Source organism: Narcine bancroftii, chromosome 1 (assembly GCF_036971445.1).
Source record: "Narcine bancroftii isolate sNarBan1 chromosome 1, sNarBan1.hap1, whole genome shotgun sequence".
Classification (NCBI taxonomy): domain Eukaryota; kingdom Metazoa; phylum Chordata; class Chondrichthyes; order Torpediniformes; family Narcinidae; genus Narcine; species Narcine bancroftii.
Genome location: NC_091469.1, coordinates 250,039,331 through 250,055,167, shown reverse-complemented (window position 1 = coordinate 250,055,167; position 15,837 = coordinate 250,039,331).

The window sequence follows — 15,837 nt, the reverse complement described above, 5'->3', positions numbered from 1 at the left end:
ACAAAAAGGGAGAGATGAAGCGAGAGAGAGGAGGAGTGTGGAGACTGTGGGTGTGATGGAGAGATAGAATGAGGGAGAGTTGAAGCGAGAGATAGAGGAGGAGAGTTGGAACTGTGGGTGTGATGGAGAGAGAGGAAGAGGGAGAGAGGAAGTGAGAGATAGAGGAGGAGAGGGGGGACAGTGGGTGTGATGGAAAGAAGGAAAGAGGAAGAGATGAAGCGAGAGATAGAGGAGGAGAGGGGGGCCTGTGGGTGTGATGGAGAGTGAGAGGGAGAGATGAAGCGAGAGATAGAGGAGGAGAGGGGGGACTGTGGGTGTGATTGAGAGAGAGAGAAAGAGGGTGATATGAATCGAGAGAGTGGAGGAAAGGGGGTCTGGGTGCGATGGAGAGAGAGAGAAAGAGGAAGGGATGAAGCGAGAGATAGAGGAGGAGAGGGGGACTGGGTGTGATGGAGAGATGAATCGAGAGAGGAGGAGAGGGGGGACTGCGTGTGATGGAGAGAGAGAGAGAAAGAGGGAGACAGGAAGCGAGAGATAGAGGAGGAGAGGGGGGACTGTGGGTGTGATGGAGAGATGAAATGAGTGATAGAGGAGGAAAGGGCGGGTGTGATGGAAAGAGAAAGTGTGAGAGATGAAGCGACAGATAGAGGATGAGAGGGGGACTGTGGGTGTGATGGAGAAAGAAAGAAAGGGAGAGATGAAGCGAGAGATAGAGGAGGAGAGGTGGGACTGTGGGTGTGATGGAGAGAGAGAAAAAGAGGGAGAGATGAAGCGACAGATAGAGGAGGAGAGGGGGACCGTGTGTGTGATGGAGAAAGAGAGAAAGGGAGAGATGAAGCGAGAGATAGTGGAGGAAAGTGGTGACTGTGGGTGTGACAGAGAGAGAGAGAAATTGGGAGAGATGAAGCGAGACATAGAGGAGGAGAGGGAGGATTGTTGGTGTGATGGAGAGAGAGTGAAAAACGGAGTGTAGAAGCGAGAGATAGAGGAGGAGAGGGGGTCTGTGGGTGTGATGGAGAGACAGAGGAAGAGGGAGAGATGAAGCAAGAGATTGAAGAGGAGACGGGGACTGTGGGTGTGATGGAGAGAGACACAAAAAGGGAGAGAGGATGCGAGAGAGAGGAGGAGTGTGGAGACTGTGGGTGTGATGGAGGGATAGAATGAGGGAGAGATGAAGCGAGAGATAGAGGAGGAGAGTTGGAACTGTGGGTGTGATGGAGAGAGAGAATGAGGGAGAGATGAAGCGAGAGATAGAGGAGGGGAGGAGGAACTGTTTGTGTGATGGAAAGAAGGAAAGAGGGAGAGATGAAGCGAGACATAGAGGAGGTGAGGGGGGATTGTTGGTGTGATGGAGAGAGAGAGAAGGATGGAGTGTAGAAGCGAGAGATAGAGGAGGAGATGGGGTCTGTGGGTGTGATGGAGAGGGAGAGAAAGAGAGAGATGAAGCGAGAGTTATAGGAGGAGAGTGGGGACTGTGTGTGTGACAGAGAGAGAGAGAGAAAGAGTGAGAGAGGAAGTGAGAGATAGAGGAGGAGAGGGGGGACAGTGGGTGTGATGGAGAGAGTGAAAAGAGGGAGAGATGAAGCGAGAGATAGAGGAGGAGAGGGCGGAGTGTGGGTGTGATGGAGATACAGAGAGAGAGGGAGAGATGAAGCAAGAGATTGAAGAGGAGACGGGGACTGTGGGTGTGATGGAGAGAGACACAAAAAGGGAGAGATGAAGCGAGAGAGAGGAGGAGTGTGTAGACTGTGGGTGTGATGGAGAGATAGAATGAGGGAGAGATGAAGCGAGAGATAGAGGAGGAGAGTTGGAACTGTGGGTGTGATGGAGAGAGAGAATGAGGGAGAGATGAAGCGAGAGATAGACGGGAGGAGGAACTGTTTGTGTGATGGAAAGAAGGAAAGAGGGAGAGATGAAGTGAGACATAGAGGAGGTGAGGGAGGATTGTTGGTGTGATGGAGAGAGAGAGAAGGACGGAGTGTAGAAGCGAGAGATAGAAGAGGAGAGGGGGGTTTGTGGGTGTGATGGAGGGAGAGAAAGAGAGAGATGAAGCGAGAGTTATAGGAGGATAGTGGGGACTGTGTGTGTGACAGAGAGAGAGAGAGAGAAAGAGGGAGAGAGGAAGTGAGAGATAGAGGAGGAGAGTGGGGACAGTGGGTGTGATGGAGAGAGTGAAAAGAGGGAGAGATGAAGCGAGAGATAGAGGAGGAGAGGGCGGAGTGTGGTTGTAATGGAGAGACAGAGAAAGAGGGAGAGATGAAGCAAGAGATTGAAGAGGAGACGGGGACTGTGGGTGTGATGGAGAGAGACACAAAAAGGGAGAGATGAAGCGAGAGAGGAGGAGTGTGGAGACTGTGGGTGTGATGGAGAGATAGAATAAGGGAGAGATGAAGCAAGAGATAGAGGAGGAGAGTTGGAACTGTGGGTGTGATGGAGAGAGAGAATGAGGGAGAGATGAAGCGAGAGATAGAGGAGGGGAGGAGAACTGTTTGTGTGATGGAAAGAAGGAATGAGGGAGAGATGAAGCGAGACATAGAGGAGGTGAGGGGGGATTGTTGGTGTGATGGAGAGAGAGAGAAGGATGGAGTGTAGAAGCGAGAGATAGAGGAGGAGATGGGGTCTGTGGGTGTGATGGAGAGGGAGAGAAAGAGAGAGATGAAGCGAGAGTTATAGGAGGAGAGTGGGGACTGTGTGTGTGACAGAGAGAGAGAGAGAAAGAGTGAGAGATGAAGCGAGAGATAGAGGAGGAGAGGGGGGACTGTGGGTGTGATGGAGAGAGAGAGAGAAATTGGGAGAGAGGAAGTGAGAGATAGAGGAGGAGAGGGGGGACAGTGGGTGTGATGGAGAGAGAGAAAAAGAGGGAGAGATGAAGCGAGAGATGGAGGAGGAGAGGGGGGAATGTGGGTGTGATGGAGAGAGACACAAAAAGGGAGAGATGAAGGGAGAGAGAGGAGGAGTGTGGAGACTGTGGGTGTGATGGAGAGATAGAATGAGGGAGAGATGAAGCGAGAGATAGAGGAGGAGAGGGGGGACTGTGGGTGTGATGGAGAGAGAGAGAGCCGGAGAGATGAATCGAGAGATAGAGGAGGAGAGGGGTGTCTGTGGGTGTGATGGAGATAGGTGGGAGAGATGAAGTGAGAGATAGAGGAGGAGAGGGGGGACAGTGGGTGTGATGGAGAGAGAGAAAAAGAGGGAGAGATGAAGCGAGAGATGGAGGAGGAGAGGGGGGACTGTGGGTGTGATGGAGAGAGACACAAAAAGGGAGAGATGAAGGGAGAGAGAGGAGGAGTGTGGAGACTGTGGGTGTGATGGAGAGATAGAATGAGGGAGAGATGAAGCGAGAGATAGAGGAGGAGAGGGGGGACTGTGGGTGTGATGGAGAGAGAGAGAGCCGGAGAGATGAATCGAGAGATAGAGGAGGAGAGGGGTGTCTGTGGGTGTGATGGAGATAGGTGGGAGAGATGAAGTGAGAGATAGAGGAGGAGAGGGGGGACAGTGGGTGTGATGGAAAGAAGGAAAGAGGGAGAGATGAAGCGAGACATAGAGGAGGAGAGGGAGATTGTTGGTGTGATGGAGAGAGAGAGAAAGACGGAGTGTAGAAGCGAGAGATAGAGGAGGAGAGGGGGTCTGTTGGTGTGATGGAGAGGGAGAGAAAGAGGGAGAGATGAAGCAAGAGATTGAAGAGGAGATGGGGACTGTGGGTGTGATGAAGAGAGACACAAAAAGGGAGAGATGAAGCGAGAGAGAGGAGGAGTGTGGAGACTGTGGGTGTGATGGAGAGATAGAATGAGGGAGAGTTGAAGCGAGAGATAGAGGAGGAGAGTTGGAACTGTGGGTGTGATGGAGAGAGAGGAAGAGGGAGAGAGGAAGTGAGAGATAGAGGAGGAGAGGGGGGACAGTGGGTGTGATGGAAAGAAGGAAAGAGGAAGAGATGAAGCGAGAGATAGAGGAGGAGAGGGGGGCCTGTGGGTGTGATGGAGAGTGAGAGGGAGAGATGAAGCGAGAGATAGAGGAGGAGAGGGGGGACTGTGGGTGTGATTGAGAGAGAGAGAAAGAGGGTGATATGAATCGAGAGAGTGGAGGAAAGGGGGTCTGGGTGCGATGGAGAGAGAGAGAAAGAGGAAGAGATGAAGCGAGAGATAGAGGAGGAGAGGGGGACTGGGTGTGATGGAGAGATGAATCGAGAGATAGAGGAGGAGAGGGGGGACTGCGTGTGATGGAGAGAGAGAGAGAAAGAGGGAGACAGGAAGCGAGAGATAGAGGAGGAGAGGGGGGACTGTGGGTGTGATGGAGAGATGAAATGAGTGATAGAGGAGGAGAGGGCGGGTGTGATGGAAAGAGAAAGTGTGAGAGATGAAGCGACAGATAGAGGATGAGAGGGGGACTGTGGGTGTGATGGAGAAAGAAAGAAAGGGAGAGATGAAGCGAGAGATAGAGGAGGAGAGGTGGGACTGTGGGTGTGATGGAGAGAGAGAGAAAGGGAGAGATGAAGCGAGAGATAGTGGAGGAAAGTGGTGACTGTGGGTGTGACAGAGAGAGAGAGAAATTGGGAGAGATAAAGCGAGACATAGAGGAGGAGAGGGAGGATTGTTGGTGTGATGGAGAGAGAGTGAAAAACGGAGTGTAGAAGCGAGAGATAGAGGAGGAGAGGGGGTCTGTGGGTGTGATGGAGAGACAGAGGAAGAGGGAGAGATGAAGCAAGAGATTGAAGAGGAGACGGGGACTGTGGGTGTGATGGAGAGAGACACAAAAAGGGAGAGAGGATGCGAGAGAGAGGAGGAGTGTGGAGACTGTGGGTGTGATGGAGGGATAGAATGAGGGAGAGATGAAGCGAGAGATAGAGGAGGAGAGTTGGAACTGTGGGTGTGATGGAGAGAGAGAATGAGGGAGAGATGAAGCGAGAGATAGAGGAGGGGAGGAGGAACTGTTTGTGTGATGGAAAGAAGGAAAGAGGGAGAGATGAAGCGAGACATAGAGGAGGTGAGGGGGGATTGTTGGTGTGATGGAGAGAGAGAGAAGGATGGAGTGTAGAAGCGAGAGATAGAGGAGGAGATGGGGTCTGTGGGTGTGATGGAGAGGGAGAGAAAGAGAGAGATGAAGCGAGAGTTATAGGAGGAGAGTGGGGACTGTGTGTGTGACAGAGAGAGAGAGAGAAAGAGTGAGAGAGGAAGTGAGAGATAGAGGAGGAGAGGGGGACAGTGGGTGTGATGGAGAGAGTGAAAAGAGGGAGAGATGAAGCGAGAGATAGAGGAGGAGAGGGCGGAGTGTGGGTGTGATGGAGATACAGAGAGAGAGGGAGAGATGAAGCAAGAGATTGAAGAGGAGACGGGGACTGTGGGTGTGATGTAGAGAGACACAAAAAGGGAGAGATCAAGCGAGAGAGAGGAGGAGTGTGTAGACTGTGGGTGTGATGGAGAGATAGAATGAGGGAGAGATGAAGTGAGAGATAGAGGAGGAGAGTTGGAACTGTGGGTGTGATGGAGAGAGAGAATGAGGGAGAGATGAAGCGAGAGATAGAGGACGGGAGGAGGAACTGTTTGTGTGATGGAATGAAGGAAAGAGGGAGAGATGAAGTGAGACATAGAGGAGGTGAGGGAGGATTGTTGGTGTGATGGAGAGAGAGAGAAGGACGGAGTGTAGAAGCGAGAGATAGAGGAGGAGAGGGGGGGTCTGTGGGTGTGATGGAGAGGGAGAGAAAGAGAGAGATGAAGCGAGAGTTATAGGAGGAGAGTGGGGACTGTGTGTGTGACAGAGAGAGAGAGAGAAAGAGGGAGAGAGGAAGTGAGAGATAGAGGAGGAGAGGGGGGACAGTGGGTGTGATGGAGAGAGAGAAAAAGAGGGAGAGATGAAGCGAGAGATGGAGGAGGAGAGGGGGGACTGTGGGTGTGATGGAGAGAGACACAAAAAGGGAGAGATGAAGGGAGAGAGAGGAGGAGTGTGGAGACTGTGGGTGTGATGGAGAGATAGAATGAGGGAGAGATGAAGCGAGAGATAGAGGAGGAGAGGGGGGACTGTGGGTGTGATGGAGAGAGAGAGAGCCGGAGAGATGAATCGAGAGATAGAGGAGGAGAGGGGGGACAGTGGGTGTGATGGAAAGAAGGAAAGAGGGAGAGATGAAGCGAGAGATAGAGGAGGAGAGGGGGTCTGTTGGTGTGATGGAGAGGGAGAGAAAGAGGGAGAGATGAAGCAAGAGATTGAAGAGGAGACGGGGACTGTGGGTGTGATGAAGAGAGACACAAAAAGGGAGAGATGAAGCGAGAGAGAGGAGGAGTGTGGAGACTGTGGGTGTGATGGAGAGATAGAATGAGGGAGAGTTGAAGCGAGAGATAGAGGAGGAGAGTTGGAACTGTGGGTGTGATGGAGAGAGAGAAAGAGGGAGAGAGGAAGTGAGAGATAGAGGAGGAGAGGGGGGACAGTGGGTGTGATGGAAAGAAGGAAAGAGGAAGAGATGAAGCGAGAGATAGAGGAGGAGAGGTGGGCCTGTGGGTGTGATGGAGAGTGAGAGGGAGAGATGAAGCGAGAGATAGAGGAGGAGAGGGGGGACTGTGGGTGTGATTGAGAGAGAGAGAAAGAGGGTGATATGAATCGAGAGAGTGGAGGAAAGGGGGTCTGGGTGCGATGGAGAGAGAGAGAAAGAGGAAGAGATGAAGCGAGAGATAGAGGAGGAGAGGGGGACTGGGTGTGATGGAGAGATGAATCGAGAGATAGAGGAGGAGAGGGGGGACTGCGTGTGATGGAGAGAGAGAGAGAAAGAGGGAGACAGGAAGCGAGAGATAGAGGAGGAGAGGGGGGACTGTGGGTGTGATGGAGAGATGAAATGAGTGATAGAGGAGGAGAGGGCGGGTGTGATGGAAAGAGAAAGTGTGAGAGATGAAGCGACAGATAGAGGATGAGAGGGGGACTGTGGGTGTGATGGAGAAAGAGAGAAAGGGAGAGATGAAGCGAGAGATAGAGGAGGAGAGGTGGGACTGTGGGTGTGATGGAGAGAGAGAAAAAGAGGGAGAGATGAAGCGACAGATAGAGGAGGAGAGGGGGACCGTGGTGTGATGGAGAAAGAGAGAAAGGGAGAGATGAAGCGAGAGATAGTGGAGGAAAGTGGTGACTGTGGGTGTGACAGAGAGAGAGAGAGAAATTGGGAGAGATGAAGCGAGACATAGAGGAGGAGAGGGAGGATTGTTGGTGTGATGGAGAGAGAGTGAAAAACGGAGTGTAGAAGCGAGAGATAGAGGAGGAGAGGGGGTCTGTGGGTGTGATGGAGAGACAGAGGAAGAGGGAGAGATGAAGCAAGAGATTGAAGAGGAGACGGGGACTGTGGGTGTGATGGAGAGAGACACAAAAAGGGAGAGAGGATGCGAGAGAGAAGAGGAGTGTGGAGACTGTGGGTGTGATGGAGGGATAGAATGAGGGAGAGATGAAGCGAGAGATAGAGGAGGAGAGTTGGAACTGTGGGTGTGATGGAGAGAGAGAATGAGGGAGAGATGAAGCGAGAGATAGAGGAGGGGAGGAGGAACTGTTTGTGTGATGGAAAGAAGGAAAGAGGGAGAGATGAAGCGAGACATAGAGGAGGTGAGGGGGGATTGTTGGTGTGATGGAGAGAGAGAGAAGGATGGAGTGTAGAAGCGAGAGATAGAGGAGGAGATGGGGTCTGTGGGTGTGATGGAGAGGGAGAGAAAGAGAGAGATGAAGCGAGAGTTATAGGAGGAGAGTGGGGACTGTGTGTGTGACAGAGAGAGAGAGAGAAAGAGTGAGAGAGGAAGTGAGAGATAGAGGAGGAGAGGGGGGACAGTGGGTGTGATGGAGAGAGTGAAAAGAGGGAGAGATGAAGCGAGAGATAGAGGAGGAGAGGGCGGAGTGTGGGTGTGATGGAGATACAGAGAGAGAGGGAGAGATGAAGCAAGAGATTGAAGAGGAGACGGGGACTGTGGGTGTGATGGAGAGAGACACAAAAAGGGAGAGATGAAGCGAGAGAGAGGAGGAGTGTGTAGACTGTGGGTGTGATGGAGAGATAGAATGAGGGAGAGATGAAGCGAGAGATAGAGGAGGAGAGTTGGAACTGTGGGTGTGATGGAGAGAGAGAATGAGGGAGAGATGAAGCGAGAGATAGACGGGAGGAGGAACTGTTTGTGTGATGGAAAGAAGGAAAGAGGGAGAGATGAAGTGAGACATAGAGGAGGTGAGGGAGGATTGTTGGTGTGATGGAGAGAGAGAGAAGGACGGAGTGTAGAAGCGAGAGATACAAGAGGAGAGGGGGGTTTGTGGGTGTGATGGAGGGAGAGAAAGAGAGAGATGAAGCGAGAGTTATAGGAGGAGAGTGGGGACTGTGTGTGTGACAGAGAGAGAGAGAGAAAGAGGGAGAGAGGAAGTGGGAGATAGAGGAGGAGAGTGGGGACAGTGGGTGTGATGGAGAGAGTGAAAAGAGGGAGAGATGAAGCGAGAGATAGAGGAGGAGAGGGCGGAGTGTGGTTGTAATGGAGAGACAGAGAAAGAGGGAGAGATGAAGCAAGAGATTGAAGAGGAGACGGGGACTGTGGGTGTGATGGAGAGAGACACAAAAAGGGAGAGATGAAGCGAGAGAGGAGGAGTGTGGAGACTGTGGGTGTGATGGAGAGATAGAATAAGGGAGAGATGAAGCAAGAGATAGAGGAGGAGAGTTGGAACTGTGGGTGTGATGGAGAGAGAGAATGAGGGAGAGATGAAGCGAGAGATAGAGGAGGGGAGGAGAACTGTTTGTGTGATGGAAAGAAGGAATGAGGGAGAGATGAAGCGAGACATAGAGGAGGTGAGGGGGGATTGTTGGTGTGATGGAGAGAGAGAGAAGGATGGAGTGTAGAAGCGAGAGATAGAGGAGGAGATGGGGTCTGTGGGTGTGATGGAGAGGGAGAGAAAGAGAGAGATGAAGCGAGAGTTATAGGAGGAGAATGGGGACTGTGTGTGTGACAGAGAGAGAGAGAGAAAGAGTGAGAGAGGAAGTGAGAGGTAGAGGAGGAGAGGGGGGACAGTGGGTGTGATGGAGAGAGTGAAAAGAGGGAGAGATGAAGCGAGAGATAGAGGAGGAGAGGGCGGAGTGTGGGTGTGATGGAGAGACAGAGAGAGAGGGAGAGATGAAGCAAGAGATTGAAGAGGAGACGGGGACTGTGGGTGTGATGGAGAGAGACACAAAAAGGGAGAGAGGATGCGAGAGAGAGGAGGAGTGTGGAGACTGTGGGTGTGATGGAGGGATAGAATGAGGGAGAGATGAAGCGAGAGATAGAGGAGGAGAGTTGGAACTGTGGGTGTGATGGAGAGAGAGAATGAGGGAGAGATGAAGCCAGAGATAGAGGAGGGGAGGAGGAACTGTTTGTGTGATGGAAAGAAGGAAAGAGGGAGAGATGAAGCGAGACATAGAGGAGGTGAGGGGGGATTGTTGGTGTGATGGAGAGAGAGAGAAGGATGGAGTGTAGAAGCGATAGATTGAGGAGGAGATGGGGTCTGTGGGTGTGATGGAGAGGGAGAGAAAGAGAGAGATGAAGCGAGAGTTATAGGAGGAGAGTGGGGACTGTGTGTGTGACAGAGAGAGAGAGAGAAAGAGTGAGAGAGGAAGCGAGAGATAGAGGAGGAGAGGGGGGACTGTGGGTGTGATGGAGAGAGAGAGAGAAATTGGGAGAGAGGAAGTGAGAGATAGAGGAGGAGAGGGGGGACAGTGGGTGTGATGGAGAGAGAGAAAAAGAGGGAGAGATGAAGCGAGAGATGGAGGAGGAGAGGGGGGACTGTGGGTGTGATGGAGAGAGACACAAAAAGGGAGAGATGAAGGGAGAGAGAGGAGGAGTGTGGAGACTGTGGGTGTGATGGAGAGATAGAATGAGGGAGAGATGAAGCGAGAGATAGAGGAGGAGAGGGGGGACTGTGGGTGTGATGGAGAGAGAGAGAGCCGGAGAGATGAATCGAGAGATAGAGGAGGAGAGGGGTGTCTGTGGGTGTGATGGAGATAGGTGGGAGAGATGAAGTGAGAGATAGAGGAGGAGAGGGGGGACAGTGGGTGTGATGGAGAGAGAGAAAAAGAGGGAGAGATGAAGCGAGAGATGGAGGAGGAGAGGGGGGACTGTGGGTGTGATGGAGAGAGACACAAAAAGGGAGAGATGAAGGGAGAGAGAGGAGGAGTGTGGAGACTGTGGGTGTGATGGAGAGATAGAATGAGGGAGAGATGAAGCGAGAGATAGAGGAGGAGAGGGGGGACTGTGGGTGTGATGGAGAGAGAGAGAGCCGGAGAGATGAATCGAGAGATAGAGGAGGAGAGGGGTGTCTGTGGGTGTGATGGAGATAGGTGGGAGAGATGAAGTGAGAGATAGAGGAGGAGAGGGGGGACAGTGGGTGTGATGGAAAGAAGGAAAGAGGGAGAGATGAAGCGAGACATAGAGGAGGAGAGGGAGGATTGTTGGTGTGATGGAGAGAGAGAGAAAGACGGAGTGTAGAAGCGAGAGATAGAGGAGGAGAGGGGGTCTGTTGGTGTGATGGAGAGGGAGAGAAAGAGGGAGAGATGAAGCAAGAGATTGAAGAGGAGATGGGGACTGTGGGTGTGATGAAGAGAGACACAAAAAGGGAGAGATGAAGCGAGAGAGAGGAGGAGTGTGGAGACTGTGGGTGTGATGGAGAGATAGAATGAGGGAGAGTTGAAGCGAGAGATAGAGGAGGAGAGTTGGAACTGTGGGTGTGATGGAGAGAGAGGAAGAGGGAGAGAGGAAGTGAGAGATAGAGGAGGAGAGGGGGGACAGTGGGTGTGATGGAAAGAAGGAAAGAGGAAGAGATGAAGCGAGAGATAGAGGAGGAGAGGGGGGCCTGTGGGTGTGATGGAGAGTGAGAGGGAGAGATGAAGCGAGAGATAGAGGAGGAGAGGGGGGACTGTGGGTGTGATTGAGAGAGAGAGAAAGAGGGTGATATGAATCGAGAGAGTGGAGGAAAGGGGGTCTGGGTGCGATGGAGAGAGAGAGAAAGAGGAAGAGATGAAGCGAGAGATAGAGGAGGAGAGGGGGACTGGGTGTGATGGAGAGATGAATCGAGAGATAGAGGAGGAGAGGGGGGACTGCGTGTGATGGAGAGAGAGAGAGAAAGAGGGAGACAGGAAGCGAGAGATAGAGGAGGAGAGGGGGGAACTGTGGGTGTGATGGAGAGATGAAATGAGTGATAGAGGAGGAGAGGGCGGGTGTGATGGAAAGAGAAAGTGTGAGAGATGAAGCGACAGATAGAGGATGAGAGGGGGACTGTGGGTGTGATGGAGAAAGAAAGAAAGGGAGAGATGAAGCGAGAGATAGAGGAGGAGAGGTGGGACTGTGGGTGTGATGGAGGGATAGAATGAGGGAGAGATGAAGCGAGAGATAGAGGAGGAGAGTTGGAACTGTGGGTGTGATGGAGAGAGAGAATGAGGGAGAGATGAAGCGAGAGATAGAGGAGGGGAGGAGGAACTGTTTGTGTGATGGAAAGAAGGAAAGAGGGAGAGATGAAGCGAGACATAGAGGAGGTGAGGGGGGATTGTTGGTGTGATGGAGAGAGAGAGAAGGATGGAGTGTAGAAGCGAGAGATAGAGGAGGAGATGGGGTCTGTGGGTGTGATGGAGAGGGAGAGAAAGAGAGAGATGAAGCGAGAGTTATAGGAGGAGAGTGGGGACTGTGTGTGTGACAGAGAGAGAGAGAGAAAGAGTGAGAGAGGAAGTGAGAGATAGAGGAGGAGAGGGGGGACAGTGGGTGTGATGGAGAGAGTGAAAAGAGGGAGAGATGAAGCGAGAGATAGAGGAGGAGAGGGCGGAGTGTGGGTGTGATGGAGATACAGAGAGAGAGGGAGAGATGAAGCAAGAGATTGAAGAGGAGACGGGGACTGTGGGTGTGATGGAGAGAGACACAAAAAGGGAGAGATGAAGCGAGAGAGAGGAGGAGTGTGTAGACTGTGGGTGTGATGGAGAGATAGAATGAGGGAGAGATGAAGCGAGAGATAGAGGAGGAGAGTTGGAACTGTGGGTGTGATGGAGAGAGAGAATGAGGGAGAGATGAAGCGAGAGATAGACGGGAGGAGGAACTGTTTGTGTGATGGAAAGAAGGAAAGAGGGAGAGATGAAGTGAGACATAGAGGAGGTGAGGGAGGATTGTTGGTGTGATGGAGAGAGAGAGAAGGACGGAGTGTAGAAGCGAGAGATACAAGAGGAGAGGGGGGTTTGTGGGTGTGATGGAGGGAGAGAAAGAGAGAGATGAAGCGAGAGTTATAGGAGGAGAGTGGGGACTGTGTGTGTAACAGAGAGAGAGAGAGAAAGAGGGAGAGAGGAAGTGGGAGATAGAGGAGGAGAGTGGGGACAGTGGGTGTGATGGAGAGAGTGAAAAGAGGGAGAGATGAAGCGAGAGATAGAGGAGGAGAGGGCGGAGTGTGGTTGTAATGGAGAGACAGAGAAAGAGGGAGAGATGAAGCAAGAGATTGAAGAGGAGACGGGGACTGTGGGTGTGATGGAGAGAGACACAAAAAGGGAGAGATGAAGCGAGAGAGGAGGAGTGTGGAGACTGTGGGTGTGATGGAGAGATAGAATAAGGGAGAGATGAAGCAAGAGATAGAGGAGGAGAGTTGGAACTGTGGGTGTGATGGAGAGAGAGAATGAGGGAGAGATGAAGCGAGAGATAGAGGAGGGGAGGAGAACTGTTTGTGTGATGGAAAGAAGGAATGAGGGAGAGATGAAGCGAGACATAGAGGAGGTGAGGGGGGATTGTTGGTGTGATGGAGAGAGAGAGAAGGATGGAGTGTAGAAGCGAGAGATAGAGGAGGAGATGGGGTCTGTGGGTGTGATGGAGAGGGAGAGAAAGAGAGAGATGAAGCGAGAGTTATAGGAGGAGAATGGGGACTGTGTGTGTGACAGAGAGAGAGAGAGAAAGAGTGAGAGAGGAAGTGAGAGGTAGAGGAGGAGAGGGGGGACAGTGGGTGTGATGGAGAGAGTGAAAAGAGGGAGAGATGAAGCGAGAGATAGAGGAGGAGAGGGCGGAGTGTGGGTGTGATGGAGAGACAGAGAGAGAGGGAGAGATGAAGCAAGAGATTGAAGAGGAGACGGGGACTGTGGGTGTGATGGAGAGAGACACAAAAGGGAGAGATGAAGCGAGAGAGAGGAGGAGTGTGTAGACTGTAGGTGTGATGGAGAGATAGAATGAGGGAGAGATGAAGCGAGAGATAGAGGAGGAGAGTTGGAACTGTGGGTGTGATGGAGAGAGAGAATGAGGGAGAGATGAAGCGAGAGATAGAGGACGGGAGGAGGAACTGTTTGTGTGATGGAAAGAAGGAAAGAGGGAGAGATGAAGTGAGACATAGAGGAGGTGAGGGAGGATTGTTGGTGTGATGGAGAGAGAGAGAAGGACGGAGTGTAGAAGCAAGAGATAGAGGAGGAGAGGGGGTCTGTGGGTGTGATGGAGAGACAGAGGAAGAGGGAGAGATGAAGCAAGAGATTGAAGAGGAGACGGGGACTGTGGGTGTGATGGAGAGAGACACAAAAAGGGAGAGAGGATGCGAGAGAGAGGAGGAGTGTGGAGACTGTGGGTGTGATGGAGGGATAGAATGAGGGAGAGATGAAGCGAGAGATAGAGGAGGAGAGTTGGAACTGTGGGTGTGATGGAGAGAGAGAATGAGGGAGAGATGAAGCGAGAGATAGAGGAGGGGAGGAGGAACTGTTTGTGTGATGGAAAGAAGGAAAGAGGGAGAGATGAAGCGAGACATAGAGGAGGTGAGGGGGGATTGTTGGTGTGATGGAGAGAGAGAGAAGGATGGAGTGTAGAAGCGAGAGATAGAGGAGGAGATGGGGTCTGTGGGTGTGATGGAGAGGGAGAGAAAGAGAGAGATGAAGCGAGAGTTATAGGAGGAGAGTGGGGACTGTGTGTGTGACAGAGAGAGAGAGAGAAAGAGTGAGAGAGGAAGCGAGAGATAGAGGAGGAGAGGGGGGACTGTGGGTGTGATGGAGAGAGAGAGAGAAATTGGGAGAGAGGAAGTGAGAGATAGAGGAGGAGAGGGGGGACAGTGGGTGTGATGGAGAGAGAGAAAAAGAGGGAGAGATGAAGCGAGAGATGGAGGAGGAGAGGGGGGACTGTGGGTGTGATGGAGAGAGACACAAAAAGGGAGAGATGAAGGGAGAGAGAGGAGGAGTGTGGAGACTGTGGGTGTGATGGAGAGATAGAATGAGGGAGAGATGAAGCGAGAGATAGAGGAGGAGAGGGGGGACTGTGGGTGTGATGGAGAGAGAGAGAGCCGGAGAGATGAATCGAGAGATAGAGGAGGAGAGGGGTGTCTGTGGGTGTGATGGAGATAGGTGGGAGAGATGAAGTGAGAGATAGAGGAGGAGAGGGGGGACAGTGGGTGTGATGGAGAGAGAGAAAAAGAGGGAGAGATGAAGCGAGAGATGGAGGAGGAGAGGGGGGACTGTGGGTGTGATGGAGAGAGACACAAAAAGGGAATGAAGGGAGAGAGAGGAGGAGTGTGGAGACTGTGGGTGTGATGGAGAGATAGAATGAGGGAGAGATGAAGCGAGAGATAGAGGAGGAGAGGGGGGACTGTGGGTGTGATGGAGAGAGAGAGAGCCGGAGAGATGAATCGAGAGATAGAGGAGGAGAGGGGTGTCTGTGGGTGTGATGGAGATAGGTGGGAGAGATGAAGTGAGAGATAGAGGAGGAGAGGGGGGACAGTGGGTGTGATGGAAAGAAGGAAAGAGGGAGAGATGAAGCGAGACATAGAGGAGGAGAGGGAGGATTGTTGGTGTGATGGAGAGAGAGAGAAAGACGGAGTGTAGAAGCGAGAGATAGAGGAGGAGAGGGGGTCTGTTGGTGTGATGGAGAGGGAGAGAAAGAGGGAGAGATGAAGCAAGAGATTGAAGAGGAGATGGGGACTGTGGGTGTGATGAAGAGAGACACAAAAAGGGAGAGATGAAGCGAGAGAGAGGAGGAGTGTGGAGTCTGTGGGTGTGATGGAGAGATAGAATGAGGGAGAGTTGAAGCGAGAGATAGAGGAGGAGAGTTGGAACTGTGGGTGTGATGGAGAGAGAGGAAGAGGGAGAGAGGAAGTGAGAGATAGAGGAGGAGAGGGGGGACAGTGGGTGTGATGGAAAGAAGGAAAGAGGAAGAGATGAAGCGAGAGATAGAGGAGGAGAGGGGGGCCTGTGGGTGTGATGGAGAGTGAGAGGGAGAGATGAAGCGAGAGATAGAGGAGGAGAGGGGGGACTGTGGGTGTGATTGAGAGAGAGAGAAAGAGGGTGATATGAATCGAGAGAGTGGAGGAAAGGGGGTCTGGGTGCGATGGAGAGAGAGAGAAAGAGGAAGAGATGAAGCGAGAGATAGAGGAGGAGAGGGGGACTGGGTGTGATGGAGAGATGAATCGAGAGATAGAGGAGGAGAGGGGGGACTGCGTGTGATGGAGAGAGAGAGAGAAAGAGGGAGACAGGAAGCGAGAGATAGAGGAGGAGAGGGGGGAACTGTGGGTGTGATGGAGAGATGAAATGAGTGATAGAGGAGGAGAGGGCGGGTGTGATGGAAAGAGAAAGTGTGAGAGATGAAGCGACAGATAGAGGATGAGAGGGGGACTGTGGGTGTGATGGAGAAAGAAAGAAAGGGAGAGATGAAGCGAGAGATGGAGGAGGAGAGGTGGGACTGTGGGTGTGATGGAGAGAGAGAAAAAGAGGGAGAGATGAAGCGACAGATAGAGGAGGAGAGGGGGACCGTGTGTGTGATGGAGAAAGAGAGAAAGGGAGAGATGAAGCGAGAGATAGTGGAGGAAAGTGGTGACTGTGGGTGTGACAGAGAGAGAGAGAAATTGGGAGAGATAAAGCGAGACATAGAGGAGGAGAGGGAGGATTGTTGG